General features: G+C 49.2%; 1 protein-coding gene across 1 annotated transcript in view; it reads right to left on the reverse strand.

The window, feature by feature from the left end:
- LOC115094596 (adhesion G-protein coupled receptor G4-like) overlaps nt 1–14118 on the reverse strand; it is a 143605-nt gene that overhangs the window by 56282 nt on the left and 73205 nt on the right. The window lies entirely within an intron of this gene.

Raw genomic sequence — 14118 nt, forward strand, 5'->3', positions numbered from 1 at the left:
GGCTTCATCCGCAAATCCACATCCTCTACTTGGGCTGGCTTCTTTTTCGTGGTCAAGAAAGACGGCATTCAAGCCCCTGTAATCAATACAGGGGCTTGAATGCCATCACCCAAAAGGATCGCTATCCCCTTCCTCTTTTTGTGGAATTGTTTGATCGCCGGCAAGGAGCCAGAATCTTTTCCAAACTTGACCTTAGTGGGGCCTATAACCTGATTCGCATCCAGAAAGATGACGAATGGAAGACGGCCTTTAACACTCGTGACGGCTACTACAAGTACCTAGTGATGCCATTCAGACTCTGCAATGCCCTGGCTGTCTTCCAAAATATGATGAATGAGGTTTTCCGCAACTTTTTGCACAAATGCATTGTTGTCTTCTTGGATGACATCTTAGTCTTCTCCAAGGAACTTCAGACCCATCGCCTGGACATCGCCCGGGTGCTAACTTCTCCGAGGCAACCAGCTATTTGCCAAACTTGAAAAATGCTCCTTCTAGAAGGAAAACCTGCCATTTCTAGGCTACATAGTCTCCTGGCACGGATTCCAGATAGACCCGGAGAAACTCAAGAGTATCCAGGATTGACCACAGTGCCTGCGGGCCTTACAACATGTTACACTGTGTGTGACTTGAACTATAGTGGGCCCCTGGGTTGTGGTAGTGTAGACTCCACCCACAGGGAGGAGCCCTGTGGGCACTCACCACAACAGGTAAGGTCTCAGCAGTGATGGACAACAGAGGAGAATATTGTACAGTCAATAGTGATCCGAGGAGCAGATCAATAGAATGAGTCCGTAGAGTAAGAGCTGCAGGCTGGTCCATCTATAGAGATCCGCAGCGTGGAATAGTCCGGTGAATACCTTCTCTAGGCATAGCTTGTGCTGGCAACTCTGGTAGTGGTCCGCAGCGCGGGGTAGGCTGGAAGCCGATGGTACAGTTGCACAAGACAGGATGGATCCGGTAGTGGCCTGCAAGTGGGGTAACCCGAGAATCCGTGCCACAAAGGTATAGGAGCAGGTTCTGTACTCACACCAAATCTGTGGTAGATGATAGATGGTCAGGCACTGAGGAAAACCTGGAACTGGAACAGCTGGGATTGTCCGAGGATAGTGCAGGAACTCACTGAAAGAAGTAAGGAAGGCAGCAATGGCTCTCCGAGGAGCGGATAGCCCTGAGTGCGGCAAGGCCCCCGAGGAGCAGGTACTTAGGTCACTCAGTTAGGGCACCAAGGCGAAGTTCCAGAATGGCGGAACTAGCAGGACAGGAATCCTTGCTAACTTGTATTGCTAGAAGTCAGCTGGGCTTAAGTATCATGAGCGGATGATGTCAAGTGGTGGGGACGCCCCCGAGGTTCCCGCCATGACGCGTTTAAGAAGGGGGCAGGCGCACGTGCCTAGGTAACCCAGGATGTAAGATGGCTGCCAGGAGAGCCCATGCAGTCCCAGGCATGCCATGAGGGTTGGCGTGTGGAAGCGGACTTGGAGCTGAATAGAGGAAAGAAGTGAGCAGCAAAGGTCCAGCCGCCTGTGACCGGGTGCAACAGTACACCCTTCTTAGGGCCCCTCCCAGGGGTCTTGGCTTCCTGGGATGAGCAAGGTGGAAGCGATGCAGCATCTCTTTGTCCAGTATGTTGGCAGCAGGTTCCCAGCTGTTTTCTTCTAGTCCATATCCTTCCCAGGAAATTAGGTACTCCCAGTGCTTTCCTCTTTTACGTACATCCAGTATGTCATCCACCTTGTATGCTATGTCATCTTCATCATCAAGGGGTTGTGGATCAGGAGTCTTTTGAGAAAACTCAGAGAGGATGAGTGGTTTCAGGAGTGAAACATGGAAGGTGTTGTGTATTTTCATTGAGGGTGGCAACCTTAAGCTATAAGTCAATGGTCCCAGACGTCAGAGAATGGTGAAGGGCCCAATGTATCGCGGTGCGAATCGGACTGAAGGTAGCTTGAGCTGAATATATTTGATGCTGAGCCATACCTTATCTCCTGGCTTAAACTGGGGAGCCGCTTGATGATGAGCATCATAGAACCTTTTTGCTCATTGCCCAGCTTTTTGTAGGAGCTCCTTGGTCTGAACCCAGAGTTGATGAATTTCATCAGCAGTAGCTTGTGCAGTAGGTGACGTACCAGTCAATGGTATAGACAGTGGTGAAAGTGGTTGGCGGCCATACCCAATCTGAAATGGTGTGGATCCCGTGGCGGACGCCAGATGCAAATTCAAAGCGAATTCAGCCCAGGGTAGTAACTCTGTTCAATCATTCTGCCTAGAATTGACATAGGCACGGATGAACTGCTTAAGGGTTCTGTTCATTCTCTCCATTTGTCCATTAGATTAGGGGTGATATGCAGAAGTCAAATCCAAAGAAACATCGAACTTTCGACACAGTGCCCTCCAGAATTTGGCAGTGAACTCAACTCCTCTGACTGACACAATATGTTTCGGCATCCCATGTAGACGAAAAATATGTCGCACAAATAGTTTGGCTAGTTCTGGGGCAGATGGCAGCCCAGGTAGAACAACGAAGTGCGCCATCTTCGAGAACCGATCTACGGTAACCCATATCGTATTGTTCCCATTGGAAGGTGGTAAATCAACCACAAATCGGTTGCAATATATGTCCAAGGTTCATCTGAAATGGGCAATGGTTGGAGCAGATCCCAGGGATGACCAGCAGGAGGCTTCTGCCTGGCACAGAAGGTGCAGGACTCTACGTATGCTTGCATGTCTTTTTTCATAGACGGCCACCAATAGTAGTGCTGTAGGGTAGCAAGGGTACGGGTTTGTCCTGGGTGGCCTGCTAACTTAGAGTCATGAGCACAATTCAGCAGCTTCTTCCTCAGTGACGGAGGATCCACCGTTTTACCAGTGGGAACCGAATGGGTGGCAGCCAGCATTATCGTCTTAGGGTCAATGATGTGATGTGGCTAGTCTGGAACATCATCAGGAGTAAAGGACCGTGAGAGAGCATCTGCCCGAACATTCTACTCGGCAGGACGATATTTGAGCAGGAAGTTGAACCTGTTAAAAAACAGTGATCATCTGTCTTGGCGATGATTAAGCCTCTGAGCATGGCAGAGATATTCCAAGTTCTTGTGATCCGTTAACATGGTTATCTGATGCTGGGCACCTTCTAACTAGGGGCGCCAGTCTTCAAATGCAAGCTTGATGGCAAGCAGTTCCTTATCGCCAATACCGTAATTCCTCTCTGCTGGTGAAAAGCATCTCGAGAAGAACGAGCAGGGGTGTAGAACAAGTGTATTGCTGTGCTGGCTAAGTACGGCCCCCAACGCCAACATCTGAGGCATCCACTTCGACAATAAATGGCCTGTGAGGATCAGGATGTTGTAAGCAGGGTTTCTGGAGGAAGGCCCTTTTTAGTACTTGAAAAGAAGAATGGCCTCTGGAGACCAGTGCGAAGGGTCAGCACCTTTTTTTGTCATAGCGGTGAGAGGAGCAGTCAAGGTAGTGTAGTCCTTGATAAAAGTGCGATAATAATTTGTAAAGCCAAGGAAGCGGCGTAGAGCCTTGATTCCGATGGGTTTGAGGTCAGTTTTGTATGCTTTTTTGTCTCTGGGTCCATCTGAAAACCATTACTGGACACGATGTACCCAAGGAGTGGAGCAGATCTTGATGAAAGGCACACTTTTCGAGCTTGGCGTACAGGTGGTTCTCCCCGAAGCTGCTGTAAGACACTAATGATATCTTTTTGATGGGTTTGCACATCATGAGAAAAGATGAGATTGTCATCTAGGTAAACGACCACACACTGATAAACTAGATCACGCAATATGTCGTTCATCATATTTTGAAATATGGCCGGGCATTACAGAGGGCCAAAAGGCATTACCAAATATTTTGAAGTGACCATTACAGGTATTGAAGGCCGTTTTCCACTCATCCCCTTGACGGATACGGACGAGATTGTAGGCGCCTTTTAGATTCAATTTTTTGAAAATCTTCGCCCCCCTGGAGCCGATCAAATAATTCTGAAATTAACGGTAAGGGATACTGATCTTTGATGGTGATCTTGTTCAGGCCTCTATAGTCAATGCAAGGGCGAAGGGATCCATCCTTCTTGCCAACGAAAAAGAATCCAGCTCCTGCTGGAGATTTGGAGGGTCTAATAAACCCTTTCTGCAGATTCTCCTGGATATAAGCCAACATGGCCTCAGTTTCTGATAGGGAGAGTGGATAAACTCTTCCTCTGGGTGGCTCGGAGTCGGGCTTCAAATTGATTGCACAGTCAAAGGGTCTATGCGGTAGAAGTACATCTGAGAATACGTCTTGAAAAAAAGCATATTGTGATGGTAGGCCAGGAGGAGCGGAAGTGGTAGTCATACAAGCTAGTAGAGTTATTTTCTTAAGACATCTGTCATGGGCAGTCTGGGGCCCCATTGAGATACCTCCATAGATGTGCAATTAAATTGAGGAGAGTGATCTTGTAGCCAAGGTATGCCAAGCACTATGGGGTGGATGGCCTTTTTGAGAACCAGGAATGTGATGCTCTCTGTATGCAAGGATCCCGTGCGTAGGCAAACAGGCTGTGTTGTGAGTGAAATCTCTCCAGGCAAGGGCTCACTGTGAATGGATGAGAAGAGCAGCGGAATAGGTACTGGTTCAGTGGGAAGTCGTAGTTGTTCTACTAATCTCTTGAGAATAAAATTCCCACCTGCACCCGAGTCGACCAGGGCTTGACTGGTGAATTTGAGAGGCCCAGAGATGATGGAGACTGGGAGAGACAGTGGAGGAGAAGGAGCAGTTAGAACCTAGGAAGAGTCCTCAGCAGATCCTAGGTCTGCGTGTTTCCCAGAAAGGATAGGGGCAGGTTTGAACTGCATGACCGGTCCTCCCGCAATACATGCACAGGCCCATCGTCATACAAAAGCGCCTTTCTTTGGTCGGTCAGATGAGTACACCTAATTGCATAGGTTCATCTTCTTCTTCAGGACTAGGTGTAGCCTGGACCGGAGTGGGCGGCAGATTCCGTGAACAAATACCACTAAGTACATGCTTCTTTAGAGGTTTTACTTCCACTGAGCATATCGCGTCTACGGTGGTCAATACGCCCAGCAAGGTCCATCAGTGAGCTTAATGTGTCAGGTAACTCCCAGGCAGCAAGTTCATCTTTTATGCAGGAATTAAGTCCTCATAGAAATATAGCTCTTAGGCAACCTGAATCAAGACAGGGTCTTGAATTCAATTACGTAGTCCGAGAGTGGCTTGGTTCCCTGTTGTAAGTTCAGGAGTGCTGAACCGGCGATTGACTGGTGAGTGGGGTCATCAAACACTGACAGAAACCCAGGCAAGTCGTTTAGGATGGGGTCATTACTTTCCCAAAGGGGAGCTTTCCCATCCAACAGGGACAGAATGTATGTAGTCTTGGTAGTAGCCGTAGGAAAGTAAGTTGGTTGTAACGAGAAGTGCATACAGCATTGATTGAGGAAGCCCCTACATAACAGGGAATCTCCTGTAATACGCATGGGGGCTGGTAGAGGTACTGTAATTCGCCCGGTAATCACCGGGGGAGATGCATTCTCATTAGAAGTAGAAGAATCCTTCAGTCTGAAATTCAGCTGGTTAAAGGCAGTAGCCAACGTGTCGAGAGACCTCTGTTGCTTGGAGATCCATTGGGCCAGGCCAGGAATGGCCTGCAAGGCTGAGAGCTGAGCCGGGTCCATGGAGTTAGCAATCTGTTATGTTCTGTGTGACTTGAACTATAGTGGTTCCCTGGGTTGTGGTAGTGTAGACTCCACCCACAGGAAGGAGCCCTGTGGGCACTTATCACTAGGGATGTGCATTCGTTTCATCCGTTTCATACATTTCCTATACAAGCATGTAATATGAAACGTATGAAACATATGAAACGAATGCACATCTAATTGACATGTAATGGGAAACATATGAAACGAATTAAACAAATGAAACAAATGCACATCCCTACTTACCACTACAGGTAAGGTCTCAGCAGTGATGGACAACAGAGGAGAATAATCTTTATTGTACAGCCAATAGTGATCCGAGGAGCAGATCAATAGAATGAGTCCATAGAGTAAGACCTGCAGGCTGGTCCATCTGTAGAGATCGGGGCATAACTTGTACTGGCAACTCTGGTAGTGGTCCGCAACGTGGAGTAGGCCAGAAGCAGATGGTACAGTTGCACAATACAGGATGAATCCGGTAGTAGCCTGCAAGCAGGTTAACCCGAGAATCCGTGCCACAAAGGTATAGGAGCAGGTTCCGTACTCACACCGAATCTGAGGTAGAAGATAGATGGTCAGGCACTGAGGAAAACCTGGAACTGGAACAGCTGGGTTGTCCGAGGATGGTGCAGGAACTCACTGAAAGAAGTAAGGAAGGCAGCAATGGCTCTCTGAGGAGCGGATAGCCCTGAGTGCGGCAAGGCCCCCGAGGAGTGGGTACCTAGGTCACTCAGTTAGGACATCAAGGCGAAGTTCCAGAATGGCGGAACTAGCAGGACAGGAATCCTTGCTAACTTGTATTGCTAGAAGTCAGCTGGGCTTAAGTATCGTGAGCGGATGACGTCATGTGGTGGGGGCACCCCTGAGGTTCCCGCCACGATGCGTTTAAGAAAGGGGCAGGCGCACGCGCGTGCCTAGGTAACCCCAGATTAGAGATGTGAATCGTGTCCTCGATCGTCTTAACGATCGATTTCGGCTGGGAGGGGGAGGGAATCGTATTGTTGCCGTTTGGGTGTGTAAACTATCGTGAAAATCGTTAAAATCATGAGCCGACACACTAAAACCCCCTAAAAACCCACCCCCACCCTTTAAATTAAAACCCCCACCCCCCCCAAACCCCCCAAATGCTTTAAATTACCTGGGGATCCAGCGGTGGTCCAGAACGGCGACGGTCCGGAACGGCCCCCTCAATTGAATCCTTTTGTCTTCAGCCGGCGCCATTTTTCAAAATGGCCGCTGCAAAATGGCGGCGGCCATAGACAAAACCGATTCGACGCAGGAGGTCGTTCCGGACCCCCGCTGGACTTTTGGCAAGTCTTGTGGGGGTCAGGAGCCCCCCCCCCCCAAGCTGGCCAAAAGTTTCTGGGAGTCCAGCGGGGTTCAGGAAGCGATTTCTTGCCGCGAATCGTTTTCCGTACGGAAAATGGCGCCGGCAGGAGATCGACTGCAGGAGGTCGTTCAGCGGGGGTTCCGGACCGCCGCTGAACAACTGCACGGAGTGGCAGTAGCCACAGCGGCATTCAAACACTGCACGGGCGGCAGTAGCCACAGAGGCATTCACGGAGCGGGATGCCAGTGGCAAGTAGTTGGTGTTCCACCTTCACGGAGCGGAAGGATGGAGGGCTGCTATTTCCAAAAAAAAATTTAATAAATAAAACAAAAAAATAAAAACAGGGGTGGGTAAGAGTATGGGGCAAGGGGGTGGCCTGCTTGTTACAGCGGTTGCTACCCCTAATTGAGCTGGATGTCACTTGGATGCAGATACAGAGCTGCTCTCTAAATTGGGTGGAGGGGAATTAGGGCTGGAGGGTACTGGAAGCCAATAGTAACAGGTGGGAGAGAGAAAAAGGGGAAAAAAAATGGATAAAGTGCGTAGCTTGCTGGGCAGACTTGATGGGCCGTTTGGTCTTCTTCTGCCGTCATTTCTATGGTTCTATGTTTCTATGTTTCTATATATCCAACTCAGAAGTTAAGTACTAATTATATCCAACTCAGAAGTTCGCTCCAAGGTATATTGGACCTTTTACCCGACACACTGGACCTGTTACATACCAGCTTCAGCTGCCTCCTACACTGGGAATACATAATACGTTTCACGTATCTCTCTTAAAACCTATGGTCCTATCCTGGCCTGCCCAAAAGGCTCCTGAACCACCTCCACTCGTGGCTGGAACTGACACGATGTAAAAGGTACATGAAGTCCTCAATGTCCGCCATAGGGGCCGCCGATGGGAACACCTCCTTTCTTGGGAGGGTTATGAACCCGAAGACAATTCTTGGGAACCAGCTCAGAACAGCCTGGACAAAACCCTCCTCCTGAACTATCATTGGGCCCATCCGGGCAAACCCTGACCTCCAAGAGGGGGGCAAAAGGGGGGGGGGGGTTTCTGTTACGTGTGCCATCCGCGGCAGACCCACGGCACTGCCCCCTCACCTTTCCACAGGGACTCTAGCCTCTGGTTCCTCCTCGCTGGCGGCAGTGGGCCACCAGCTCCGCCCTCGGGCCTCCCCCTGTGCCCCCAGCTCTGCCATAGAACTCAGCGTTCCCGGTCCTGCTGCCACTGCTCATTGGGCCTCTCCGTGTGGCCCATAGGTGCAAGCGCGTGCATCGCTGATTCTTAAGTAGGGACTGCGGCGGGAACCTAGTCACAGCCCCGGATGATGACATCAACCTATTCATAGTATTTAAGATCAGGCTCCGCGAGGAGACCTGTTGCAAAGGTCCATTGCCTTTGCAACAGGTCTCCTCGCTGGTCAAGTACTCGTTGCTTCTAAAGAGATTTCCTTGTTCCTGCCCTGCTTATGCTTTGGATTGACTACACGGACTTTGACTCTGCTTCACCTGACTACGTTCAAAGCCTATCTCCAGACCCAGACCTCTGCTTTGCCTGACTATGCCATAGCCTATCTCCAGCCCCAGACCTCTGCTTGTCCGACTACGTATTGCCTATCTCCAGACCCTGATCTTTGCTTCGTCTGACTACGCTCTTGACTATCTCTGTGATCAGACTTCAGCTTTGCTTAGCTACGCTAGTGACTATCTCCGTGATCAGACCTCAGCTTTCTTGACTACGCTATTGACTATCTCTGTGATCAGACCTCAGCTTTGCTTGACTACGCTCTTGACCATCTCCGTGATCAGACCTCAGCCTTGCTTGCCACCATTTCTGAATTGCCACCAGCCCTGACTCAAGCCTACCATTGGACACCTCTTCTGCCTACTCCCTGGACGAGGATTCATCAGGCTTCGGCCTACCTTTGCTCGAGCGCTCTCTGTCTGCCTTTGTTCCATTGGCGCCCGAGTTTCCAGGACATTATCCAGTCCGGAGTAGGACTGTACCATCTCTTGCCTGCTGTCTCTGGGCTGAACCAACTTCTCCTGCAACTATATACAGAGGCCCACCTAAGTCCTGCCACCCTGGCACCCAAAGGCTCAACCCGCAGGAAAGAGGGCTGGTATAGGTGAGCTCCAGCGGCCTCTGCCTATCAGCCCACTCCACCTGCCGATGGTGCGATACCCGTAGGTCCTTACCTATGGGTTACGTCAAACCCCACCTCGGCCCAAGGGTCCACTTCCGATGCAAATACCCACGGAACGTAACTATGTGATCGGCAATAAGGAGCTCCTGGTGATCAATTCACCTTTGAAGAATGGCGCCCCTGGCTTGAGGGGGCACAACACCCCATCACTGTTTACACGGACCATAAAAACCTAGAATACTTACCACCAAGCCCAGCGGCTGAACCCAGTCAGGCCTGCTGGGCCCTCTTCTTCACCGGCTTCAATTGCACTCTTCGCTACTGCCACATGGCCAAGAATCTCAAAGTGGACGACCTTTCCCACTCTTTCATCGCTGAGGATGTCGACGAACCTTGGTTCCTGCCGTCATAGACCCTGCAGGGTCCCACTTTCCTTCACCACTACGTTCCAGTTACTGCCTCCTGTCCAGTTCCTGTAGCCTGTTCCAGTTCCTGATTCCTGTTCCAGTTCCTTGCTCCTCGTGCCTTCTCCCTCGAATGGATCTCTCTGGCTTCTGACCCTTGGACTGGTTCTCACCTTGCCTGCTAGCTTGCCTGCCATTGACCTCAGACTGGACATCACCTTTGCCTGCTAGCCGCCTGCCCTTGGACCGCGGACTGTTAATCTCACCTTGCCTGCTAGCCACCTGCCATTGGATCTTGGACTGGGACTTCACCTTGCCCTGCTAGCCGCCTGCCACTGAACCTTGGCCTGTACCACCTTTCCAGCCAGTCGCCTGCCACCAAACCTTGACTTGGGCTTCACCCTGCCTGCCAGCCACCTGCCCTCTGACCTCGGACACACTGACCATATTCGAGCATCTCCACAGGGGCTCACCTAAGACCAGCCGGCCCCGGTACCCAAGGGCTTAACCTGCGGTGATCGAGGGCTGGTAGTGGCGAAGCTCCAGCTGTCCCTTCTTCCTCCGGCCTTCCCTCCTGACGTTGGTGACCTGCAGGCGTTTCCCCCCTCAGGTAGCGTCAACACCAACTCAGGCCAAGGTCCACAGTCTATGTTGTGGTCCCAACAAAGAGAGCCATGTTAAGTGGAGTGCCACAGGGATCAGTATTTTGACCTGTTCTATTCATATCTTTGAGAGCGACATTGTGGAAGGGATAGAAGGTAATATTTGTCTGTTTGCAGATGATACTAAGATCTCCCTCAGGTGGAAACACTTGAGGAGTAGAGAGAAAGAAAAGTGATTTAAGAAAGCTTGAAGACTGGTTGAAGATTTGGCAGTTGGGATTCAATACCAAGAAGTGAAGAGTCATGCATCTGGGGTGCGGCAATTTATTTATTTATTTATATTTAGAATTTTTATATACCGAAGTTCTTGTAGGAAATACAAATCAATCCGTTTACATGGAACGAAAAATGCCAAGGCCTTAAATAATGCCATGGGCTTTACATGAAACAGTTAAACAGAACGACTCCATAGAACAATTAAGTAGTAACTCTCTCTGGGTTTTGCAACAAACCAAAGGCTTTAAATAGAACAATTAAGACAATTAAATACAATTGTAACAATTATACAGAAAAAAGCTGTCTAATCCAAAAGCTGTCTAATCCAAAAGAGTTGTATGTGATATGGGGTAAAGACTGATGTGCATGGAAAAGAGAGGGATCTTGGGGTAACAGTGTCTGGCACTCTTAAGATTGCAAAGCAATGTGACATGGCGATAGCCAAAGCCAGAAGAATGCTAGATTGCATAGAGAGAGGAATATCTAGTAAGAAAAGGAAGTGATAATACCCTTGGCTTGGTAAGGCCTCACCTGGAGTACTGTGTTCAGTTCTGGAGACCGTATCTCAAAGGAGACAGAGACAGGATGGAGGTGGTCCAGAGAAGGGCGACCAAAATGGTGGGTAGTCTCCATCAAATGACTTATGAGGAGAGGTGTTCGTCCGTCGTCCTCAACGGCTTCGCCCCATTTGCCTCACCTTATTCACGGCTCCTTCCGCTTATCTGGGAAAGATGGCTACCACTGTGTCTACAAGCCAAACTCTCTGGCATCCCCAGAGCAGCTATGGTGCAGCCTCTCGCCATGCTCCTGCCAGGTATCTACTAGGGTGAGCGCAACCCACGTCTTTGTACCACCCTTGGCGTGAACCTCAGGGCGTTCCCTCATGCCCTAGCTATCATTGCCGAACATTCAGCACACTGTAATAATTGTTATAGTCAATGAGTTACTTTCTGCTCTGGCTTCTTCTTCCCCAGTTCCATTACCCCTGTTTCATTGTAACTTTTGCCTTTCTTCGCTATGTTAATGTTAAGGTTATAACCCCGGTTCCTTGTAAACCGACATGAATATGATCTGTATCATGAATGCCGGATAAAAAGCACTAAATAAATAAAATAAATAAAATAAATGCTGATGTCACGCCATCCGGGTATATTACCTTCACTCATTGCTAGCTCCCGAGTTAGCAAGGACTCAAATCTGTTCTTGTCTATGCTACTCTGCCGCTTCCGCTCTGCCGCAGGAAGCTCTCTCTGCCCTTCGGGGTAACTGCTAACGTGGGTACCCACTCCTCGGGGCCTCTGCTTTCTTTCAGGTGCCTTACAGGGAACAGGTACTCGCTCCTCAGGGCCTGCTCTCCCTGCTCGGTGCCTGTACCATCTACAACATACCTGGTGGAATCGCACAGCTACAACAAACCCCTAGTGAGTACTCTAACTCTCAGTCTATATCATCCACAGTATCTCCTCTCTGGAGACCTGCTGCGAACCTCCTGATGTCATCTAGGAGAGAAGGGCTCCCTCTGCAAGGTCCCTGGGACTCCTCACTACTGCCACCTGGTGGCTCTCTTCAAGCTGTCTAAATAAAGAACTATTTGTGTTTTGTGTGTACAAGTCTAGCCCAGTGCTGACTCCTCACGGGGCTCCTCCCCGTGGGCATGGTCACTCCACAGCACCCAAGGATCCACCAAACACACTAATCATAACAAGGTTGAAGAACCTGAATATGTATACCCTGAAGGAGAGAGGAGCAGGAGGATATGACACGGATCTTCAGATACTTGAAAGGTTTTAATGATCCATGGTCATCAACAAACCTTTTCCACTGGAAACAATTTAGTAGAACTAGGGGTCAGAGATTTGAAACTCCAGGGAGGAAGACTTAGAACCAATGTCAGGAATATTTCTTCACGGAAAGGATGGGGGATGCCTGAATGCCCTTCCGGAGGAAGTGGTGAAGACAAAACTGTGAAGGATTCAAAGGGGCATGGGATAAACACTGTGGCTCCTAAAGGCTAGAGGATGGGAATAAATAAAAAAGCTTGGGGGTAACTGCAAGGAGTGGCAGTTACCCTTAACAGAAATGTGGGGGTAACCTACACGAAGCGGCAGTTACTACCTTGGAAACTTGCTGGGCAAACTAGATGGACCATTTTGGTCTTTTTCTACCGTCATTACTATGTTATTATGTTACATATAATTAAATAATGCAGAAACTGCTAAGGTTGATATGTGATAAGAGGCTATGAAGCAAGCACATAGACATAAGTAAGAATATAACCAATTAGAACCAGTAGTAGTTTACTTCTTAAAGATTGTTAAGATTGCATAAGTTTAGCTGCACCTGTGATTAATGAATATTAATGGGCATAGTACTGCAGTTTTACTTTTGATAACCAATTAGGGTAATGTCGCTTTTCTGCTTTTTTAAAGATATATAAGAGAAATTAATTAATTAATATGGGAGTACTGGAGCTGACATTTTATTGGATAATTCTAATGCCTTGCCTTATATGTAAGAAAGCAGAAGTAAAAAATATATATTTAAGCCTGACTTGTAAGTGTGAATTCAGGCATTGCTACCTGACATATTCTTGGCAGTGAACCTTGTGTGCACACATCTTAAATAAAAGGAATTGATTTGGACTGCTATGAGATGGACTATCTGATTTGAATATTTTTACAGTTTTGTCAGGGAAAAGGGACCTCACATTCAGGCCGATACAGTAAGGACATGTTAGAATGAGTGCGGCAGTGCCGCACACACAGTTCGGATCACATACCGCTCGATACAGTATTTAAATTAGATGCAAATGCAAGCCGCGTCCAAAGCGCGTCCATGAAGCGTCCATGAAGCGCAATCCATTTTACTGTATAGAGCGCTATACAGCGCCTATACAGTATCCTGGGTGCGCTGGTACCTGTCATTTCAAATGTCATTTGAAATGACAGGTACCAGGAAGTGGATGGTTCTCCTATGCTCGGGCATCGGGGATTGCCAGCCCCCCCCCCCCCCCCCCTCCCCTCCGAAGCAAGGCGCAGGGCGAAAATCGACTCGACATGTTATTAAAGCAAATAGAAATTGTAACAAAGTAAACTTACTGCATGCTTCAGCAGCCCCAGTCCTCTCTCCCTCCTCCAGAGGCATGCACTGTGGCTCCCCTGCCTCCTGGGGGCAGCCGGCGGCGAAAGCAGCTTCCAGCAGCCCCGCCGGCGAAGGTGCATGAACCACGTCCAATTTGGGTGCTCAAGATCAGCGAAGGCGCATGATCGCATGCCGTGACCTCGGACGTCCATCCGGGCGCTCAGGTCACGGCATGTGCTCATGCGCCATCGCTGCCTTGAGCGCCCAAATTGGACGTGCGTTCATGCACCTTCGCCTGCGTGCGTATGGACCTTCGCATGCACCTTCGCTGGAGCCTGCCTATTGCTGTCACATCCCTCTAACGCCAGGGTCAGGGTAGGCGGTAAATTAGCGGATTAAAGATGGGGCAAAACAGTTGGTTAAAAGGCGATAATCGGGCCGCGCGTTACTGTATGGGAGGGAATAGCTAATCCGATCGTTTACATATCATATACATGCCACGGGCTATGTATATGCGTCAATTTATATGTATATGCCGTGGGCTCTGTAGGGATATGCGTCGATTTAAAGAAGCGG

The sequence above is a fragment of the Rhinatrema bivittatum genome, chromosome 6 (assembly GCF_901001135.1).
Source record: "Rhinatrema bivittatum chromosome 6, aRhiBiv1.1, whole genome shotgun sequence".
Lineage (NCBI taxonomy): Eukaryota > Metazoa > Chordata > Amphibia > Gymnophiona > Rhinatrematidae > Rhinatrema > Rhinatrema bivittatum.